Consider the following 24,155-nt stretch of genomic DNA (forward strand, 5'->3'; position numbering starts at 1 on the left):
ACCAAGCCAAACTACATGTAATGTGTGCTGTTTTAGTTACTAAGCCAATAACACTGTCATTAAATTAACTGCTAATTTTTGGGGTAAAACTAGGATGGAGGACAAACCGCAGTCCAGGAACAAGACAAATGTGCCCGGGGTCAGAATAACTTCTACAGGTAAGCTGTGTTGACAGATGCAACCTTTACACATTTGCTAGTTTACTCAGAATTGTGTGGATTTTCAATGTATTTCTTGCATCTTTGTCAAATGTTTACGGGCAGTGTGCACCAATATGCCAAATGTGCTGGTATTGTATGTTTTAAACCTAATGTTTTTCAAAGAAACCAGACGAGGATTGACATCTGAATTTAAGCCGTAGGTATTTTTATTTTTCAGCTCAATGAAGCAGGGTGCACAAGGCGACAGAAGAAACCTGTTTTACAACTAAACTAAATCTACTTTTTTCAGAGAAACAAACAGGAATCTTCCTCCAGGACATCCTCATGTTCGCCACAGGACTCGACGCACTGCCTCCCTCTGGGATCCAGCCACCACCCAAAACTGCTTTTTCTGCGGACATCACGCTTCCCAATGAGCAGAACCTGCGCCAACACAATAGAGATACCGATGGCCATGAATTACAATGAGTTTCAGAACAACATGGACTTTGGGATACAAAATTCCCCAGGGTTTGGACTACAGTAAACTAAACTGGCTTAACTAGATTTCAGTAGTTAAAGGGTTAACTTTGTTCTTTGAAATGTGTACTCACATATCATGACATATCAGCCATGTTCTTCAGTCTGATATAGTTCTGTACACCAGACTGCCAGGTCAAGGCCTGCATCAGACCAAGCCTTCTCTGCAGGTTCTCAAAGTGTCCCTGGAGATGCTGATCTCCACATGGACTGTAGGTAGACTCCGAAACAAACTGGCCTAGTTCGTGTGGTGGGACTTTGAACCCACAGTCAGTTCTGCCAAACCTGTGGGTAACAGTTAACTGGCACACTAACTGTACTGTTTTCATTAAAACATTTTGTTATAAATGTATCATTGTATCAAATAATCATTTTTTAGAGAAAAGTATTTAAATTGAAAGCTACTCAACAGGCAACTACAGTTGATTGCATTTTAGACAATTAGAAGTACATGTGAATTGTGAATGTAGAAGTACAAGAATGAAAAAATAATTGTAATTGATAGAACCAAACCTGTGAGGCAGGTTGTACATGACATCTGGTTTCCCAGATGGACAACGAGACTGGTGAACAGGTCTGATGGTGTGTGTGTTCCACTTTTCCCTGCATTCATCAAGGTCCCGCTGTAGCACACCCATGAACACAAACCGCACTAGGCATGTGTGCTCATGACTGCCACTGAACAAATCTCTCTCCCTCAGGTCATTCATGAGGTCCATCCAGAATTGAGATCTGAAAAAACACTCAAATTAGAGATGTAGTTTGTTGTAGGTGATGCATTTCCATGTAATGGATTTATAATTAGCATAATGATCATCAAACAACAGAAAACCTGCAGTGCCACAAAAGGTATTTACTAAATAGAAGGGGTCCCTCTGTGTTTTAAGGTGTTTCTGATCAGTTCAGTGGAATGGAAATCAATGCTCCAACAACTAGATGTACCACCAAGTAATCAGAACGAATGAAATTCCATGGGTATTTTAAGATATACTGTGTTCCCTACTAGGGGTGTTAAAAATATTTTAAAAGTTGAGGACACCTCTGTTTGCGGAAGTATGACCACCAGCTTTCGATTCGTTGGTTTGCTGTTGAGGAGCCATACATATGACTGGCAGCCCCAGCAAAGTCATCGGTGTGTGAAGATCTTAAGCTGTTTCCATTTTGTGCAATTTGTGTAAGTCGTGGTGTAAACATCATAGATGGCAGAAAAACTCCTGCTGCTCCGGAATATAAATCTAGAGATGAGATTCTAGGTTTTGAGGAAAATAAACCTATTCCTTCTTCATCCCCATATCCCTTCCTTTAAAACTCATCAATAAAACATCACAGGGTGTGTGTGTGTGTGTGTGTGTGTGTGTTCCCTCATCCATATTCCTATTACGGTAGAGATGGGGAAAATACAGTACCAGAACACACACACACACACACACAAACACACACACAATTATAATATGGAACCCCAGCCAGGCTGAAGAATCCCTCCACTGCACAAGCTTCTACGAACCCTTCATAGGGTGTAGGGCATAGAATGAACCCTTCGGTTTGAAATACAGCACATGTTATCTGCAGACATAAATAAGAAATATGATATATGTACCTTTTATGTCGCCTCTTCACTCCACAACCTCTTCAGAACTGCTTTTCGGAACTTCAAAAACACGTCTCCGGTCCGTTCCACTTATCGTTCCCCCCCAGAACACTTCCGTTGTGAGAACACTTCCGTTGTGTTGTGAACTGAATTGCAGCGTTTTTCTACACTTCCGTTGTGTTGTGAGCTATATGCAGCGCGTTTCTCTATATGCAGCGCGTTTCTCTATATGCAGCGCGTTTCCGGTATTTGCAGCGCGTTTGCCCTTGTCGGCCACCGTACATTTCGAGCAGAAAACCAGAAAAATGAGGTGGATAAGAAGAGAAGCGTGACCTCAAAACCTACTTATTCAATGTCGCCTTTTGATACTAAGGGAGACATTGGACATTATAGAACTAGGATCACTAGGCCATTACACCATACTCGTGTTTTGAGATTTGTGTTGACAGGAAAATGGACCCGGGTGCTGATGAGGCACTGTCAGCTCCCAGTAGCACCTAGAGCAGTATTGGAACCGGTACAAGGGTGTACCAGGACCACCATCAGGTTGTATTGCTGTCATCTTTATTGTCTTTATTGTGTTGTTGCATCATAACTGTGATTAAGATTCTCTTTTGGCAGGACCTGTGACCATGCTGGATGCAGAACGATGCAGATATAACACTAAATGTATGGACAGTGTGTACGCCGATAATATGCAAGGAATTTTTCCTGGATACATGGTGTACAGGTTTTTGCCCTTGCTTGCTTGCTTTGTGCCGGTGGTCCTTGGCCTCCCCTTGGGGCCCCCCGGCTTCCCCGTGTGCCTGGTCTGTTCCGCCGCCGGGCACCTGCTTGGCCGTCCTTGTGCGGGGCCTCTTGGGTCTGTGCTTGCTTGGCTGGGCCGGGTGTGTTGGTGGTGGGGCGGGCTGGGTGCGTGGGGCGGCGGGGGCTCCCTGGGGGGGGGGGGGGGGGGGGGGGGGGGCCCACCGCTGGGTACTGGTAGGCAAACTGGCTAGTAGTCGCTCTATGTGTAGAGGGCTGCAAGGGAATTTTTCCTGGCTACATAGTGTACAGGTTTTTACTTTTGCCTGCTCGCGGCTCTGTCAGTATTGATTGACTGATTGACTGAACATTTTCATTGTGTGAAGCGCATTGAGTTGCATCTTGTAAGAAATGCGCTATACAAATAAAATTTGATTTGAATTGATTTAAATCTTTCAGCGTCGTTGGGGACGCAGGGTCGTTACTACGGTACTCTGGGGTTGGCATGGCAACAAAGCAGGGTCGTTACTACGGTAACCTGGTTGGAATGGCAACAGAGCTAAACCCCTCATCTGACTTGCTAGCTCGCTAGCTTCGTTCGTAATGTTAGCATCAGTACTAATTACTGTATATATACTATATATGTTTTTAAATATATAAAAACATATATAGTATATATATACAGTCCTCTCAGGACTACAAACCCACTAGAATAACCCTCTCCCTCAGGACTATAAACCCACTAGAATAACCCTCTCTCTCAGGACTATAAACCCACTAGAATAACCCTCTCCCTCAGGACTATAAACCCACTAGAATAACCCTCTCTCTCAGGACTATAAACCCACTAGAATAACCCTCTCTCTCAGGACTACAAACCCACTAGAATAACCCTCTCTCTCAGGACTATAAACCCACTAGAATAACCCTCTCTCTCAGGACTATAAACCCACTAGAATAACCCTCTCCCTCAGGACTATAAACCCACTAGAATAACCCTCTCTCTCAGGACTATAAACCCACTAGAATAACCCTCTCCCTCAGGACTATAAACCCACTAGAATAACCCTCTCTCTCAGGACTATAAACCCACTAGAATAACCCTCTCCCTCAGGACTATAAACCCACTAGAATAACCCTCTCTCTCAGGACTATAAACCCACTAGAATAACCCTCTCCCTCAGGACTATAAACCCACTAGAATAACCCTCTCTCTCAGGACTATAAACCCACTAGAATAACCCTCTCCCTCAGGACTATAAACCCACTAGAATAACCCTCTCTCTCAGGACTATAAACCCACTAGAATAACCCTCTCCCTCAGGACTATAAACCCACTAGAATAACCCTCTCTCTCAGGACTATAAACCCACTAGAATAACCCTCTCCCTCAGGACTATAAACCCCCTAGAATAACCCTCTCTCTCAGGACTATAAACCCCCTAGAATAACCCTCTCCCTCAGGACTATAAACCCACTAGAATAACCCTCTCCCTCAGGACTATAAACCCACTAGAATAACCCTCTCCCTCAGGACTATAAACCCCCTAGAATAACCCTCTCCCCCAGGACTATAAACCCACTAGAATAACCCTCTCTCTCTCAGGACTATAAACCCACTAGAATAACCCTCTCCCCCAGGACTATAAACCCACTAGAATAACCCTCTCCACCAGGATTTCTATATATCAGAGCGCAGATAAACTCAAACACAAACTTTAATGATTTCAGATATTGATTCACATGAAGGAAGTATCTCATAGCCCCCAGAAAATGTATGAGGTTTTGGATGAGTTGTCTAGAACTGTGACTGCTGATGGCACTTGTTCTTATGGAAGGTTTACTGGTGATGACTGATGGACAGTTGATTCACTGACTGAGACAAATGTCCTGATTGTAAGTAGCTTTGGAGGAAAGCGTCTAATGACTGGAGTGTGAATGTTTATCATCAACGATGAACCACAACAAAACACATGGATGTGAATTATGATGAAATACTAAAAAAAAACAAAAAACGTAATAAGTGATTTTTGTTACTGTATATCTTTGCCATCCGCTGATCAAGTGCAGCAACAATAAGAGTTAATCAGATACAGGGTTAGGGTTAGGCTGTTTTAGAGAATCATGTGTTTGTGTCGAGGTGCACGTTGATCTGACTTCATCTGTCAGATGAGATGACTTCATATCCTCCTCCGGTCTCTGCTGCTCTCCTGTGAGGACACACACACACACACACACACACACAGTCAATACTGAGTTCAGTGATGTAAGTGAGGTATTTTAATTTGTGCTAATTTTTACCATTTAGCAGACGCTTTTATCCAAAGAGATTTACAATTAGAGATTACAGGGACAGTCTCCCTGGAGTAATTTAGGGACTTAGGGCTAAGAGCCTTACTCAAGGACACACTAGTGGTGGTGTTCCCAGGTCTTACTCAAGGACACACTAGTGGTGGTGTTCCCAGGTCTTACTCAAGGACACACTAGTGGTGGTGTTCCCAGGTCTTACTCAAGGGCGCACTAGTGGTGGTGTTCCCAGGTCTTACTCAAGGACACACTAGTGGTGGTGTTCCCAGGTCTTACTCAAGGGCACACTAGTGGTGGTGTTCCCAGGTCTTACTCAAGGACACACTAGTGGTGGTGTTCCCAGGTCTTACTCAAGGACACATTAGTGGTGGTGTTCCCAGGTCTTACTCAAGGACACTAGTGGTGGTGTTCCCAGGTGGGATTTGAACTCATGACCTTCTGATCACCAGTCCAACTCACCATCCCCTAGACCAGAGGTCGGCAATAGGCGGCCCGTGGGCCATTGCTGGCCCGTCACCAATAATATTTGGCCCAGCAGATTATTTTGAGAATCCACTTGTATATATATATATATACATTATATATATTATTATTTTTTTTACAATATCGGACCGACATTCCCACATATAGCGGCTATACTGTCCGAATATAGAATCTACCACCACCTAAAGAATGCTTATTGTACTTTTATCCATGTTGAGAGTGAATGACACAGGGACAGACAATCAGGCAGCGAGGTGCACCGAAGCGCACTGACGCTGAACCCCTCATAGTGAAACAATAAGTGGACAACGCTTGGTGCTGAAATAGCCAACATGCGGTGTGTGGTTTGAAAAAAATAAAACCAGCTCAGTAAATCTTCAAACGTAATGTTTACTTATATGTGACTGCAACACACATATGAACAGTAACAAAGGAAATATTCAGTTTAATTTTCTGAAAAACATTAACAAAATCGGCGCAAAAAAAGGCAGAATCCGCTTGATCTTGGAGGGCGAGGGGTGGTGGTGCATAGGCCTATGCTCCTGTAACGACAGAGCAAACACACTATTAGGGATAATAATTACAATGAGCCATTCATTCAAAATATACAAAATACAATTAGGTTATTAAATACAATAACGACAGGCTTGGTACTCACTTAATGTGAAAAGTGGCATCTCCCATCGGTCACTATTTGCTTGATATCTGGTGATATGGACGTCACTTTAATCCGCAGGCAGTTCTCAAGGTTTTTATGCGTCAATCGATTCCTCTCGTGCGTCTTTATCGCATTCATTGACGAAAAGGACGACTCGCATGTATAGGTGGAGGGGAACATTGTGAGCACATAAAAGGTGAGTCTCTTGATCATGCTATACTCCTCTGAGCATGCCACCCAAAAGGCACTCACAGACTCCGCACTTCTGAGCCCATCGCTGACCAGGGAGCTTGTTTGGAAATCAATTAGCTCCATTTCTAATGCAGCCTCGTCTAAGGAGGGGATCATTTTTTTCGCCTGGGAGGAGAAGTCTCCACTTGGTCTGACTGTGAGAGGGTCGCGTACAAAGGCAATGATGTCTTTTGGGATGGAGTAGTCCTCAAACCTTGAAGTGAAGTTGGCCCATAGCTGCTTGATGAAGTCCACCATCAGCTCTGTCACTTGTCCCGGTGCCTATGATTTTAGTGTACTGAAATGTAGGAGCCTCCCAGTGGATATATCTGACTCGAGCAACTCCAGCTTCCTCGTAAATGATTCAAGCTTTTCAACCATGTCCACTATGGTTTTGCCTCTCCCCTGTAGCTGCAGGTTAAGCTGGTTTAGGTGGCCAAATATATCCGCTAAAAATCCTACTTTGGACATGAACTTTTCGTCTCCCAGAAGGGCAAGGTGGTCAGCTGCTGCCCTAATCTTGCTCAATCTATGAAACGCCTTTACCTCATCCAGTAGCGCACAAAAGCGATCCAACGCTTTCCCTTTGCTCAACCAGCGCACGTCATTGTGTAACAGCAGGTCATCGTGGGTGGCCTCTTCTGACTCAGCCACAAGTTGTCGGAAAAGCCGATGCTGGGTGCTTGATGTACCCCTGTTAAAATTAATGACACGCATCACTTTATCCATAACTTCCTTTAGCTCGCCACTGAGTCTGGCGCAAAGGACACTCTGGTGGATAAGACAGTGCAGTCCATGCACTTGGGGTGCGTGCTCCTTCACCCTGCTTACCAGACCTCTGTGCTTTCCCACCATAGCAGGAGCCCCGTCTGTCACGATTAGGTTAACTTTCTCAAATGACAATGAATGCAGCCTAAACAACTCTTCCAGTTTCGTAAATATAACGTCCCCAGTGGTGTGCCCTTCTAATGCAATAAGAGACAGCAGCTCTTCCCTGAAATCCTTTCCATCAAAATATCTAGCATAGACGCACAACTGGGCTTCATCTGTAACGTCAGTGCTCTCGTCAACGGCTATGGAAAAGTAATTGGCTTGACTGAGACCCTCGATAATTACTCCCTGCACAGCGTCGGACAATGCCTCTATGCGGCGGGTAGCGGACCTCGCAGAGAGGGACACCTGTTTCACTGACGCAATGACACCATCCATCGAAAAAAAACTCCTCGTTTACAGTTAAGTTTATTACGCCACCTATACAGCTTGTTTACAGTTATCTTGATCAATTCTCTGCATCTCCCACAAATGCACGTCGTGGAGTTCCAGTAACATTTGTGACGATCGGATGATCAAAATTACTTTTCTTTTGAAACACGGAACTACGTTTCAATTTGAGAATCACAACACAAACTCGCTAGTCAAGCCAGAATAGCAACGCAATGGATTGGGTGAGTAATCCCCACTGCTACCTAGTTAACTAGAACACTACTTTACATTGTTAGCAGGCTCACACAACAAGCTGTGTTAGTTGACTAGCGATGTGTCATTGATTTACAACAACGCGGAAATGTATTCACATTTTTCGAAAGAAAGGTCAAAGCATTTAATTTTTTAACAATCAATTACTTAAATTAGCCTTTGATGATATTTTGGCACGCCATCTGGTGGCTCAAATTGTTTTGGGCCCGAGGCCAAACCTAATTGCCGAACCCTGCCCTAGACCATCGTTTCTTCAGGGGGCGTTCAGACAACATCGGGGGGCGCTGGAACAGATATTTTTAAAAGGGGGGCGTTGAGGTGTTCTTGGGGGGCGTTCACGCATTAAGTATTTTTCTCATGAAAAACAGCTGTCAGCAGTGTTATTACGGGTACGTTCGTAAATGCACGAACGGTCATTTCGCTCGGACAAACCTTCTTTTCAGTCAGAGCACCCATCTCTGAGCGCTCCCAGAGCGCAGTGTTCTGAACTTGGCCGGGCTCTGTGAAGTAGACACACGTAGTGTAGCGCCCCAAAAAATTAAAGTGAGAGTGTCATCAAGAAGATGGAGAAGCTAAAAACTCGGCTAGCAAAGGCAGAGCTTTTGATAGTTTCCAATGTGTCTGGGTAAGCTGCATTGTAGAAGAATCTTGACAGTTCATGTACAGTGCAGAAATTGCAATACTATGCTAGTCTACGATAGAAAGAACCCCGGTTCATCCCATCTGTAACGTATTATTGACCATGGATGCACCATAGCTAATGCTAGCACAAGCCAACTTTCAATGCCCAACTTCTATGAGTGTTTTCCTTGTAGGCTATGCTTGAGTGACATATGTTTCAGTTTGTGGGCTCATTGTAATTGTTGGCTATAAGCGAAACATTTCTTATTTTAGTTTTGATACTAAAGTCCATGTCCCCGCCGGTGACGTAAGCCTGTCGTGCCAAATACTCACTCCCCGCGTATACACACTACCCTCTGCGCTTACGCATTCACTTTGTTCGCTTCCTTTCAATACAGCTTATTTAATTTAGTTACAATTAGTGCTAATACCATACCACCATACCAGAACATCAGAGCAGGAACAACCTATCTCAAAAAAGCGATCGTAGTCCGGAAAGGGCTCTCTCGCTTACCAATAATCGAACCTAGAGAAATCAGCTACGAATGTCCCCTCCCCTCGCAGGTTCATCAGGTTCAATTACATATTAAAATAAATAGCCCCCTAGCGTTTGCCGCAATATTGTGACACCACCGCCCCAAAGTCCAATAAAAAATGAATAAATATTAGCATCATAAAACAGCAATTTGGCGAAATGCAACACCAGCACACTTAAAAAACTAACAATGTTAGTTGTAATGTACAGTTTTGTAGCCTACTGTTTGTTCTGCACCGGACGTGTGAAATCGCTGCTGTTCCTAGCAGTCTGTTTGTATTCTCTGATCTTGTCTAAGTTTGTATAACTGCTCCCGAAGGTGTTCTTCTGATAGACAAGCCACCCACGATTCTGATACTGATGTTCTTTATTTTGTGTGCACACCGTACACACAAACACCGTGAAAAACTGCAATGTGAAATAAAGTATTGATTACACAATGAAACCAAAATGAGGCTACGTCGAGTAGGCTACCCACTCAACATATTAACCACCTCTTAAGCTAGCATGGCGTTCCGACATCACATACACGTGAGAAATTACTTGAGAACACGGCAAATCAAAATGCACAGTCAAACAGTAACAAACAAAACAACGACATACCGTGTGCACCTTCTATTCAGAACCTCAGGAGTAGCTAGAATAGTTATATACAGTCTTAAACAGGAGGGCTCTTTAAACAGGTGGACGAGTTGCCACGGTACAGGCGCGCTAATGATGATGGACGTAACATCAGTCCAATCATGGGCGGGCACCGTGATTGAGAAAGGATTAAGAAAGGATTTAAAATTGTGAAAGGAGGAGACACAGAGGGGAAAATGTTCAATGTCAATATGTTCATGCCAAACTAATAACATTTAGGGCCTGATTTACTAAGATCCCAAATAACGAATACTAATTGAAGTTCACACACAGGGGAAGTTGTGAGATATACTTGTTATAGGCTATATTTCAAATAAGGCCCGCTATCTTCTACATTGGAAAGATCAACAATCCTCACTGCACACCGTTAGTAGATCAGCTTGCAGATGTAGAACCAGTTTGCACATTAATAGGCCATTAATAGGCTAATAAGTTATAATTCTGTATTTTTGTTCTAGCGTATCATCGTACTCTAAACGATGCTGTCCAAGTGCGCCATCCTTCACTTTGGATATTCCTTCGGCACCTGAAGGATCAGCAAACACTTGCAGAGGATAAGCTGGGGATGGCAGACAGAGGCCACGCTCCCCCAACAAGGAGACGGAAGTGGAGGGAGTTGGAGGCCCGTCTACTGAGGCTGAAAGGACAGTATATGCAGGGCCTCAGAGATCTGGCTTCGTATTGTTATTATTATTGTTATTGGCCTAATTTTGTTATTGTTATTATTATTATTATTGTTATTGTTATTATTATGTTATTGTTATTGGCCTAAATATTGTTATTGTTATTATTGTTATTATGTTTGTTGCTGTTTGTTGCTGTGCCTGACGCCGCCCTGGCATATGTTTGATGCTTGGTCTCCAGTCCGGTTATCACCAAATCTTCCATTCGGGAATATTGTTCCATGTCGTCGATTCTTTTCTCCAGATCATCAATCTTTTTATCCTTTTCCTTGATAAGCGTTTTCAGTTGTTTCACCTCATCCATTAGTTCCAAAAGTTTGGTTTGTTGTTTGGCAACTTTGCTGAACTCCTCTGACATAAAGTTCAGTGATTTTCTGATTTCCTCCATTTTCTCCTCCATCGCATTTTGTTTATTCAGCTTTGGTGGCATTTTTTCCCTTTGTTTTAAGTACTTTTAAGAGTTATATTTCAGAGAGCTCAGAGAGCTCCAAACAATTCCACCATCTTGGAAACAAACACCATGTATGCACAAACATATATATTTTTTTGTTTGGTTGCAATAAAAGCCTATATTTTGGATTGATATCTCTACTGTATTTATTTGATTCCGTTTGACAAAAATATAGAAAACATATTTAATAATGTGTATATATATATCACTGGTGTTCTTTTAGGAATATAAGATTTTCAATTCCATCTCGAAAATGATCTATCTAGGGAGTTATATAAAATGCTGAGACAATACTATGACATTGATTATTACATAATACAGTATATATTATGTATATTGATACATATGATTATGTATTTGTGTATGTTGTTTTTTAAATGTCAGATTTCAGATTCAGATTCATTTATTTATTCAAGGGACAGTGCATATTAATAAAACAAAAATAAATTGTAAATACGCCAGAGTTAGCTCGAAAGCTAGTTTTCATCCGCAGTCCCTATGCCATGATGTTGTATACGGCTCCCTGGAGGAAAAAACTACATTTAAAATATAGGTAGACCTAGGCACAAAAAAGTAGACAGGACAAGCATTTAGCTTAAGGGCATAACATAGGGGGTTAAAAGAGCATACATTAATCATAGGCGGTTAAAAGGAGGGTACATATAAGCAGAGGGTTAAAAGAGCATACATTAATCATAGGCGGTTAAAGGGAGGGTACATATTCGGTAAGCAGACTAAAAGCAAGCAACATATACGCACGGTAAGCAGACTAAAAACAAGCACACAGACTGTACAGGTAAGACATGTTAGGCGGTACACAGACAGGCGGTACACATGACATACAGGTATAGGACAGGACATTTCAATGTTGGCAGGTGTGTGTGTTGATCATCCACTGTTTTAGGTGCTTTCTAAATGATTTAAAGGTGCCTAATTCTTTAAGGTGCCCTGGAATCAGGTTCCATTCACGTGACCCTCTAACTGACCAGGCAGACTGACTAAAGGCACTCCTCCTAAATGGGATGGTGCAGTCCCCTCTGGTGACACCCCTTGTGGTGCGTGCTGTACTTCCTGGTCGTGAGATGAAGGTGTTAAGTGGAGGTGGGGCTAAATTGTGGATAGTTTTATAGACAAGGCAGAGGTTTGTGTAGGTTTTCAGATTGTCCCAGCTTAGAATGTTGTGTTTCTTCAGTATTGTGCAGTGGTGAAAGTGTCTTGGCTTCTTGTCTAGTGTTTTGATTGTTTGTTTGTATAGTGACTCGAGTGCTTTGCAGGTTTTGGGATTTGCTTGTGACCAGCTTGTTATGCAGTAGTTGATGTGTGTGAAGATCATGGCGTGGACATACATGGTAGCTGCCTCTGTTGACATGTAGTCCCTTATAAAACGGAAGTTGGACAGATTGAACTTGACAATTTTACAGACCTTTTTGATATGTGCCTTAAAAGTGAGGTTGGAATCTAACAGCACCCCAAGATATTTGAACTCGTTCACAACTTGTAGTTGTTCCCCTGAGATAATGACATATGCTTCTTCAGCAGAACGGTTTGTTTTGGTAAAAAACATGCTGACCGTCTTGGAAACATTAAGTTGGAGACGACAGTGGTTCAACCATGTAGTCACCTGAGCCATAGATTTGGTAAGTACAGCAGCTACCTCCGTCTTGGTCTGACCATGTACAAATAGTACAGTGTCGTCAGCATACATTAGTGTATCAACCTCAGGACATTGATATCGATATTGACATTGATACATATGATTGACATTGATACATATGATTGACTACATAACGACACCTGGGGTCGCTTGACACAACGGCAGGCGGGGAACATAGGACCCTTTTTCGGAAGCGGGGAACATAGAACCCTTTTTCGGAAGCGGGGAACATAGAACCCTTTTTCGGAAATGGGGAACCGGGGAACATAGAACCCGGGGAACATAGGACCCGGGGAATATAGGCATGCTCCCCTAAATGGAAAATGGAAAAGGTACGTACGAAATAACACAAACAACCTAAGAAACTAAGAGTTGACAAACTAACAAACAAAACACAACCAAACAGTCAACTAACAAGGAGACACAATGAGGAACATTTAAACAGACGGGCAGCCCTCTGATTGGATGATGAGCCGCCTTCTGATTGGACAGGAGTGGGATGATGAATGAGGGAATGATTGGCCAATTGACAACACCTGGATGGAGAATGACAGAGGAGAACACAGAAGGGAAGGAAACACAACAAGGACACATGGGGACGTAACATGCACTCTGGGAAGTTACTATGGGAGACGCTCTCGCTCCGTTGAACGTTCAGGGTTTAAATATCCTAACCGCCGTCATAATTCCGTTAGCTTCTCGGTGGTCTTGTGGTTACGTCCGAGAACAATAGGCGGTTCTGGCCTATTCCAAGGCCGCAGGTACGAGACGGCACTATGAACTCGAGTGCGACCTGTATGTCAGAACCTTGATCTGGACCTGTATGTCTGACCCTTGATCCATAACAATAAAGCCAGGTCAACCACACTTTTTGATATTTATTGACCGTGAACTGTCTTCTTAAAGCTACTTTATTGTGTGTTGTCCATAGCCAATTTCAAGGCGTCAGCCATGTCATCTCAAGGTCGTCGGTTCGATTCCGACCGCGGACATGTATTACTGCCTGTCATCCCTGCTCTCTCTCACCCATCTTTCCTGTCAATATCTACTGCCTCTATCCCATTAAAGCAGAAATGCCCTAAAAATTGCGTACATAGTTACTAACTGACGCTAGGAGTTAGAGCTATAGTCCTGATACGGTCATAGTCATAAAAATGGTCACACTGATCGTTAGCCTAATGAATAATAGCCGGGCTAGCATTAACGTCAGCAGAGTTTACCAGCGGTAAATAAGTCGCATAATATAGGCTATAAGACCCTGAGTAATTCCCTATTCTTTAGAGAAATAATACCTACATATGTGAACTAATTTATAGGCTCTCTCGGGTGATACGCACTCACCCCGCCCACGCCGTCTAAGTGCTATCCCTTATCACTTACCAGACCCCTGAAATGCCCCTCATGATCTTCATATGACGTGATATCCCTTCAATCCCTCAATGACCCGGACCCCCTGGCAAAGACATATTACTGAACGGGCCTACCGGGCCCAGCCCCAGGGACCCCAGAGATCAGGGGGCCCTTTGCATTTCTTGTCGCAGGGATGCCGGTAGAAAATGTCCTACTGTAACTGGTACAAATGAGATTCCTTATATGAACGTAAAAAAACTATTTTGAATATACTTTTGAATATACTATTTTGAACAATTTTATAGGGGCCCACGTCTTGCAAAAAAAATAGAAGCTTGTGTGGGCTACATACTTTCTATAGCCTACTCAGATTCTAATGCGAATACAGGCTACATTCCCATTAGATTAATGAGTAGGCTATAAAAATGGGAAATAGCAGGTCTTTGAATTTACACAAATGAAATCACTATATGCAACACAATTAATTCATATTCCTTTTGTGAACATGGTTTAATCAAGTAGACTTCAATCGTTTATGGAAAATGTTGAATGTACTTGTTTCTCTCGCGTTGATTGAAATTGATTAAATTGAGTTTGGTCACCACCGGAAATGGGATATTCAAAAGGCGCCAGGAAGTGACGGTGGTCACTCTCTATAAGAAGCTAAAAAAACATCGTTGCCACATTCTGGAAGATGCTTTGCAGCCAGCCAGTCACGCTGTGACAGAATTAACGGAGAAAGTAAGTATATGTTGAATGCACTTATTGTAAGTCACTTTGGATAAAAGCTTCTGATAAATGACTGTGAAGTAATGCTAGCTGTCCATATATTTTCTGTTGTGCAATAGCTAATGTTATAAAAATGTATAAGCTAGCTAACGTGTGACCAAGTTATTTCAACCTAGCTAACTCAAAATCGTCATACCACTTGTAGCCAAGTTGACTATCACCGTTGTGGCTTTCTAGTTAGCTAAATTAAGTCCAAGAGGAAGGTATTTAACCTAACTGTACAATGTAAATACAATTTGGCCATTCAAACACTCTTGGGGACTAAGTGAATTAGGAAGACTCGTTTTTTTGCTAGCTAATATTGCATCACTTCAACCAAAGTGAGATTAAGCCAACAGCGGCCATTTTGTCCAGCATTGCGCCAATGGCATTTTTGCTTTGTGCTTTTGTTATACATGTTTGTCTTTTAATTTGGAGTCAATTTACCGAGTTCAACTCACTGATTCTCACCTCATTGAGGTCCATAATCCTAGTTGCACTCTGACGATATTTAGTGGTAAGTGGCATATTTATTTTGTGTTGCTGTTAAAGCCCAAAATCTGCATTCTTGTGACTGAGGTACATTTAAAAAAACAATTTAGTATTGGTGCAAAAATGTAAATATCATTATGGTTGTTTCCCAATTGATTATAATTGAAAATAGTGTTGTTTAGTGGTAGTCCTTGTATTTAAAGACCTATGAATTACTTTGGAAGTGATAGCACATTTCCATCATATGTATTGGATTTTGGTAGAGCAGGTGTTTCTGAACTGCAGATTGGAGCTTTAATGATGATCTTCATGTGTGTTACAGGGTTAGGTGGTGGTGGGATTCTCACCCTGGGAATGTGGAGTTGTAAGGGGTGCACAGAAACTGTGTCAAGTAGGTCCAAGCTTTTGCACCACTACAAGTTAAAGCATTCACATTTTGGACCCAGTTCTCGCTTTCCATGTACCTACCTGCATTGTCCATGCACATTTAAGACGTGGAATGCTCTTATTGTCCACCAAAGTAAAGTCCACTCCACAGGGGTGACTCGCAAAGAGGAAGCAATATTCAGTTGCCACCTTTGTACTTGTAGTGATTTAGCATCATATAAATGCACATCTCAAAAGAAATGAGACGGTCAATTGTATGTTTTTAGGGTGTGACTTTAAAACAAACATTTAAATCCCACAAAAACCGAAAACACTGCCATCACACATTGGTTGATTTTAAACCTGGAGTAGTCATAACTAGGATATCAACTGTGAATGAATAGGTGGGAAATAGTCAGGAGTGTGTAGAGCAGTCAGATACTGCCGTTCCTTCACGTAGTCATTCTCAGACTGAAGACTTGCAGAAAGTCATAGAGCAAAGATTTGGAGCTGCTTTGCTGAAGTTGGAGCATTTAGTCCATGTGCCAAGCACAGCTGTTGATGTGTTTTTAGGGGAACTCCATCATTTGATTTGTTCTGCACCTGTTCCATTATCTTGTGACATTGTGAGTGACATATTTCATCAGAGAAACATCCCTGTCGATGAACTTATAATTAGAGAAACTATTAATGCAATTTGCTCTGGTAATCCTGTGCAAAGGTCAATACAAAAAGGTGGCCCTCTAAGTACCGCGTATCTGCGTAAGCAGTATTACAAGGAGAACTTCAGTGCTGTAGAGCCAGTTGAATACATTATTGATGCTAAAAACAAACGCAGTTTCCAATATGTCCCAATATTGAAGTCCTTACAGCAGCTGTTGAGTAGAAGGGATATCATTGATAAAGTTGTTGAGGGCCATCAAAGCCAGGAGGGCACACATTCTGGAGTGTACAAGTCCCCAAGAGATGGTTCCCTTTTGAAGGAAAATAGTTTCCTCACTGGAGAAAAGCCAAGGATCATTCTACAATTTTATGTGGATGACTTTGAAACCTGTAACCCCCTTGGCACCTCGCGAAAGAAGCATAAGCTTTGTGCTGTTTATTGGGTATTAGCTAACTTGCCTCCGGGGTCTCATTCCTCGCTCTCATCTATCTACTGTACTTGTCAGTTTTGTGTAAAACTGATGATGTTAAAACCTACGGTTTTGGTAAAGTCTTTGAACCTCTTCTAGAAGATCTGAAAACTCTGGAGGAGCTGGGTGTTTATGTCCCGCTGTTGGGTGAGTCAGTTAAAGGTACAGTACTCAGTGTAGTGGCTGACAACCTGGGAGCGCACAGTGTTGCAGGATTTATGGGGAGTTTTTCCGTGGAATACTATTGCAGATTTTGCACAGGAAAGAGTAGTGATATTCAGCAACATTCTGTTGCAGCTGGTGCTTTCAGTCTGAGAACCAAGGAGCTTCATCAGGCCCATGTCAAACAAGCCCAAGATACAGGTTCAGCTTGTTGTGGAGTGAAGAGGGAATGTGTCTTCACAAAAAATCTGTCTCATTTTCATGTCATCTTTGGCTATCCACCTGATCTGGCCCATGATGTTTTTGAGGGTATAATCCCAGTAGAGCTAGCTCATTGCTTAAGAGTGCTTATATCCCGTAGGCTTTTCACATTAGATTACCTGAACAATGCCATTCTGAAGTTTCCCTACAAATGGGCTGACAGGACAAACAAACCTCATGTAGTGTCACAAAGCTTCTCCAGCAGAAAGACGGTGGGGGGAAATGCTCATGAAAATTGGAGCCTTCTCCGGTTCTTACCTTTTTTGGTTGGATCACTTGTACCTGAGGATGAGCCTGCGTGGCTTGTTCTCATGGATCTGAAGGATATCACAGAGCTTGTTGTTGCCCCTGTGCATAGTGATGACTCGCTGGCTTTTTTAGAAAGTAAAATCACAGAGCACAGGCAGAGATACAAAGAGTTATTCCCTGACATCAAGCTGCTACCAAAACACCATTATTTGGAACACTACCCCCAGTTGATTAGGCTGTTTGGTCCAGTTGTCGGACAGTGGACTATGCGCTTCGAGGCGAAGCATAGCTTTTTTAAACAGGCTATCAGACACACAAGCTGCTTCAAGAATGTGCCCTTCTCCTTAGCCTCAAAGCATCAGATGATGATCGCTTACCATCTGAGCTCTCCATGTCTGAGCAAGTCTGACCTAGAGGTCTCGGCTGTATCCACTCTACCAGTATACTTACTTAAAGAGCACAAGTCATCAGGCAAAAGTTCTCTGACACACCTGAGGTTCACCTTGCACAGTGTGTGACAACCAAGGGCATAACCTATAGGAAGGGAATGATACTGGCCCACAGAGCAGCATGTGGAATGCCTGAATTTAGTGAAATTGACCAAATCTGCATTTTACATGAGAGTGTATTCTACATTGTCAAAGAGCTCTGTGGTTGGTACAGAGAGCATTATAGAGCCTTCGAGCTCTGCCCAGCACCCACAAGAACATTCACTCTTGTGGCACTCAGTGAACTCCTTGATACCTATCCATTGGTTGACTACAAGATTGGATCAGCCCGCATGGTGACTTTGAAAAGGCATATTGAAATAAAAGGTGTGGGGGGAGGCTTTTCCACTGAATTTGAAATCTAAAATGTATGGATGTCTGATATCTAATCTTCTTTTTTTGTGTGTGTATGTCTGTGCAGAGTAAACTGCTTTGAAGATCGGGACTCCTGTAATCCTTAAGATCATCTTGACTGATGGCAGCTCGCAAAGGTTGACTCTCTCCCATGGACTCCCCGCCTCCGTTGAAGACCTTATGGTTGAAGTGAAGAAACAGTGTGGACTTCAGGGCAATTTTCAACTGCAATTCAAGGATTCCTTGTTTGGAAATGAGTTCCTTACCTGACTTCACTTTCAGAAGTAGAAGACAAAGGTACTCTTAAAGTCATTGATATGTCAAGGCCCACCACTATGCAGCATGATGAGTGGTCTACTGTTCTGAATCCTGTCCTTCAACCTCAAGCTTTCAGTACTTCCTCTGTACATGACTCTTCGTCCCTGTCAGATGGATCTGTGGATACAGATATACTGTCATCGAGTGACTCAACGAGTTCACGGTCCTCTTGGCCTGTTTTGTTTCATGTGCCTAAGTTCTCTTATGATGCCGAATTAAAACTTCAGCAGGCAAGTTTAGCTTATATTCAGAATGGCACTGTACATATTCCAGATCTCAAGTTGAAGTCTGCCATCCTTGATGGTTTATTGCAGGAAATAGTGCAGTACAAAGTCTATGTCAGTGATAAAGAGATGGAACAGGTAGCACAGCGTCTTATCAAGACGCATCCATGTTTAGCTGAGAAGGGGTCCTGCACTGGATACGGCGGATGGAAGTCAAGTTTAAAGTATAAACTATCCAACTACCGCACGGAACTGAGAAAACTGGGCTGCCCAGAGGTGACCGTAAACTCCCTAAAAAACAAACCTGCAGGAAAACGCAATGCAGCCTTCGGAATAAAAAAGGCAAAGAGAGCAGAAGTAAATTTTTGCCCAACATACCCAATAGCAGAAACCGAGGAGAGTCTGGAGGCAATGCAGAAAGCTCTACTCCTAGATGTAAAGAAGAGGAACAACAGGGAGGTTGTGAAAGTAAAGATGGAAAAGACCTTCGCACACAGAAGGCATGAAGTTGTGCGTGATGCCCCAATGGTGGAGAATTTCATGGCAAGGTGGCATGCTCTGTTTGAAGTTAGTGAGGTAAGGCGTATCATGCTGGGTTTTTCGTCTTGGATTTGCTGTTGATAAAATAAAAGTATAGAGGACACTGGTAAATTGCTAATATACCTAATTGTATATTACCAGTCTGTGCTTTTTCTCCCTCCTAGGCTGCCCTGGTTTGCTGTATGGTGATGGTGGCTTTCTCCCTGATGTTTGCCGTTCAAACCAATTTCCTTTGTGCGTTCTACCCGTTTTCAGATCAACGCTGAATTCAAGAGAATCACCACCTTCCCACTACAGTCCAAGTTCCTGTCTCAGCTGGACCTCCATTCTGACAACCTGGTGAAGCTGTTCCACCAGAGGGGAGGACAGCTTGGGGAAAAACTAAAAAGAAACATGGCACTAATGGCTGACGTAAGTGATACAGGGGTCCCACAGTCATGAAAAATCTTCAATTGTTTTTGGAAAATATTACGATTTTTTATATGTCTGGAAAGGTTATGGAACATTATACAACACCTAGTTCCGACCCCGCATTGTGATTGGCCAAGACACATTCCAAGCCGTGCCAATAACCACTGTATACCAACGGGCAAATCACCAGTTAAGCCTTAACTGCGTTTAACAGCGTTTAACAGCTTAACGCTTAACAGCGTTTCCCAAACTGTGGGTCGCGACCCCCTAGTGGGGCGCGGGGGTACTGCAGGGGGGGCGCAGAAATAATATGGGAGGGGAAAAAATGCACACACAAGAGCTGTAAACAAACACTGCTTGCTTAAGGTTACCATCAGGGGTGTTGTGGGCGTTGGATGATAAAAATGAGAACCTGAATGGAGCGCAGGCCATAAACTGTAACAAAGAGGCAGTGAGGGGGCTCCATTCACGTCATTGACGCGCGCTCCATTCACGTCATTGACGCGCGCACTCCCTCCTCCAGCTATCTAGCAGCAACAACAACAATGGATAAGTTTATGAAAGAGCCAGAAGCTAAACGAAAAGCGAAGGAGCCCATGACAAACGTCCCAAAGCCAAAGTCAAGAAAGTATGACGATACATACCTCTCCCTGGGCTTCACGTCTAATGTGGTCGGTGCGGAGGAACGACCACTGTGTGTCCTCTGTCTCAAAACTTTAGCGGCAGAAAGCATGAAGCCTAGCAAGTTGAAACGTCACTTGGAGACCACACACCCGACTGATGTGAAGAAGCCCCTCGATTTCTTCAAGAGAAAACTCCAAGAATACCGTGGTCAGCAGAGCCGTTTCGTTAAAACAGCATCTGTTACGTCTAATGCTCAACTTGCCTCCTACAAAGTGGCATATCGTATCGCCCAGTCTAAAAAACCACACACCATCGCTGAGGAGTTAATACTCCCTGCTGCAATAGATATGGTTTCACATATGATAGACGAGGCAACAGCCCAAAAACTCAAAGCTATCCCCCTGTCAAACAACACTATTGCGAGACGCATCAATGACATCTCAGAAGACATGAAAGAGCAGCTTGTTGAGAAAATAAAAGACCAACGCTTTGCGCTCCAGGTAGACGAGGCCACAGATAGTAACAAGGACTGTCTGTTATTAGCGTATGTCAGATACATTGATGCGGAGGGTTTGAGCGAGGATTTGCTATTTTGCAACTATGTCCCAAACAGAGCAACAGCTGATGAACTGTTCAAAATCATAGACAAATACCTGAGTGAAGCCGATCTGAAATGGGAGGACTGTGTGGGGATATGCACCGACGGTGCCCAGGCCATGGCAGGAAAACGGGGAGGGCTCCAGACGCTCATCAAGCGCGTTGCACCGAAAGCAGTGTGGACTCACTGCATAATACACAGGGAGGCACTCGCGTCAAAGCAGCTGAGTCCAGAGTTGAATGACGTTTTGTCTCATGTTATCACCACCGTCAATTAGCACACAGCCGTGCTATTTCACAGCGAGTCGCGTTGGCTCTCTCGCGGAAAGGTGCTGTCCAGGGTGCTATCGCTGAAAGATGAGATCCGAATCTACTTGGAGGAGGAAAGGAACGAACTTGCCAGCAAGTTTAATGATGAAGACTTCCTCATGAAATTGGCCTACCTAAGCGACATGTTTGAGAAGCTCAATGAATTGAATCTACAGTTGCAGGGCAACAACACACACCTTCCACATCTGGCAGACAGGATACAATCTTTCACACGGAAACTGGACATGTGGGGCAGGAGACTTGAACAGGGGGACATCGACTCATTTGGGAATCTGAAGGCATTCATCGAGACCAATGAGCTGCAGAGCACAGTGGTTCCATGTATGAGAGAGCACATCTCAGCCCTGAAACAAAGCTTCCAGAAATACTTCTCTGTGGATGACAGTGCCAAATACGACTGGATTAGAGATCCATTTGTTGCACCACCACCTGCCATGTTCAGCACTGCGGAAGAGGAACAGTACATCGACATGACTTCAGAGTCAACCATGAGGCTGCAGTTCACATCCACGACTTTGGCTGGGTTTTGGATTGGAGTGGAGAAGGACTACCCTCTCATTGGACAGAAAGCTGTGGGAATACTGCTGCCTTTTGCAACATCGTACCTGTGTGAGATAGGCTTTTCTGCTGTTGCTGCTATCAAAAGCAAATACAGGTCGAAGTTGAACATTGAGAATGAACTGAGAGTGGCAGTCTCAAAACAACAACCCCGCTTTGAGAAGATTTGCAAGGCAAAGCAAGCACACACAAGTCATTGATCGTAATTGTGATAGAAATGTGAGGAGTAAGAATAGTGATGCAGTAGAAATTAGTTAATGTTGATATGTTGAATATTTCAGTGGCACAGGATCATTTGCCAAGCACTTATGTTCCTTTTCAAACCATAATAAAATATAAAACTATAGTTGGATATACTGTATGTGTCTTGTTATTATTAGAAGAGAAAATGTAATGTTTTTACAACTTTATACAATTAATTATATCAATCTAGGTGGGAACCGGGTTAGGGGGGGCTCGAAAATATTTCCAATTACCCAAGGGGGGCCTGATTGAAAAAGTTTGGGAACCACTGAGTTAAGGTATCATTCCGCACACGCTGTCAGCTGTGTTAAGTTGCTATAGCAACGGTAAACAATGGAGAACTATTTCAGATTGTGGATGGCTGAAAGCAATGCGATTTAGCAAAATGTAACAGTACAAACCCATCTTTTTCAAAAAGATATTTAACGACAGTGCAGTGCGGCACTCCACTTTGCATTGTGCCTATAACCGCACCTCAGCCGTGCCAATAACCAAGGTAAAGCATGACATCAAGTCTGTTACTGCTTAATTGTAGAATGTTTTATTTGCTACAAAATGTATTGGCAAGAAAGGCATACACATTGTATGGAAAGCCAGGGAGGCCATGAGTCTTTTTTTCCCCCTTCCACTATTTGTGCATCTATGTCTCAGGTTTTACTTTTCCTCTTATCTTTATATAATTTGTCGACCTCCTCTTTCTTTCTCTTTCCTGTCAATCTCCTTCCTACATGATTTGGAGCTCACAGCAAGGCTTGTACCATCGTAAGAATCACTGGTGTTATATTCTCAGAGAAATATGTACCCATATGACTGTTTACATAAGTAGTTGACTTTAAAATAAAGCACAGGGGCTGAATTAAGACACTAATCAAGAAAATGTCCTTTCAGAGTGATGATGTAAATGCTGGACGAGAGTGCATCCTGAAGGGAGTCTCTATCTACATGGGTGAAGATCCAGAAACCCTTGTGCAGGAATATGTGGTATGTACATGAATCAGTGCTTATCTTTTCCCTTTATCTTCTACTCTTCTCTTGTTTTCACGTGGGTCACTTGGGCTGAAACGATTAATTGATTTTAACTTTCACCTTACCTTATCTACATCAAAACTGTCACTGTCTGCCCAATTTAATATGTATTTATTATTTTCTTGATAGGGCTTGGTTAATAGGTCTTATTTACCTACCTTTATTTACTTACCTTTGTCTGTTTTGTACAGGGCATGGATGAAAACGCCATCAACGAAGCCTTAGAAGACACCACTGTGGGGATTTATGTTCTTAAAGAACATGCTTCAAGTGATGAACCACAGGACATTGGAATTGTCCTTGAAGGCGTCAAGGTATTGCAAGATCTGGATAATGTAGCATTAGCTGCTGCTATGCTGTTCGGACTGATGTATGCCCTGAACCTCAGCTACCCTGCTGACCTCCGCTACACCTTTGAGGTAGTCCAAAAGATCTTCATGGAACTGGAAGGACGTAAACTTTCAAACAAAGCACTCACTCTAAAAAACAGGCTCCGTCAGTGAAAGTCAGAGAGACTTTAAAAACAGATGCAGTATTGTATTTGCTCTTGTTAATGCACTGTTTGTGGTACCAGTTCACAATATTTAGTATTTGGCTATTTGCACTTTCTTACATGATTGTGACGTGTTTTAGTGCCGTGATTGTTACATGTAGTCCATTATAGAGCAATTCCTGTTACACTCTTGTTGGACATTTGGTGCTCAGTTCATTCTCTATTATAGAGCCTGTACCCCCTCTCTCTCGCTCGTGCATCGTCCATTATAGAGCAAATCCTCTGTCTTTCTCTGAACATCACTTTAAAAACAGCTGCAGTATTGTATTTGCTCTTGTTAATGCACTGTTTGTGGTACCAGTTCACAATATTTAGTATTTGTCTATTTGCACTTTTTTTTCATGATTGTGACGTG

The 24,155-nt window shown here is 42.9% G+C and overlaps 1 long non-coding RNA gene across 1 annotated transcript; it reads right to left on the reverse strand.

The window, feature by feature from the left end:
- Positions 1–487: 487 nt before the first annotated feature.
- LOC308173168 lies at positions 488–2,361 on the reverse strand. The gene is made up of 4 exons (XR_013937876.1): positions 2,278–2,361; positions 1,194–1,412; positions 755–965; positions 488–584 (listed from the first exon to the last, which is right to left on the reverse strand). It is a non-coding gene; the product is annotated as an uncharacterized lncRNA (long non-coding RNA).
- Positions 2,362–24,155: the final 21,794 nt, after the last annotated feature.

The sequence above is a fragment of the Nansenia antarctica genome (genome assembly GCF_963989245.1).
Source record: "Nansenia antarctica genome assembly, chromosome: 18".
NCBI lineage: Eukaryota > Metazoa > Chordata > Actinopteri > Argentiniformes > Microstomatidae > Nansenia > Nansenia antarctica.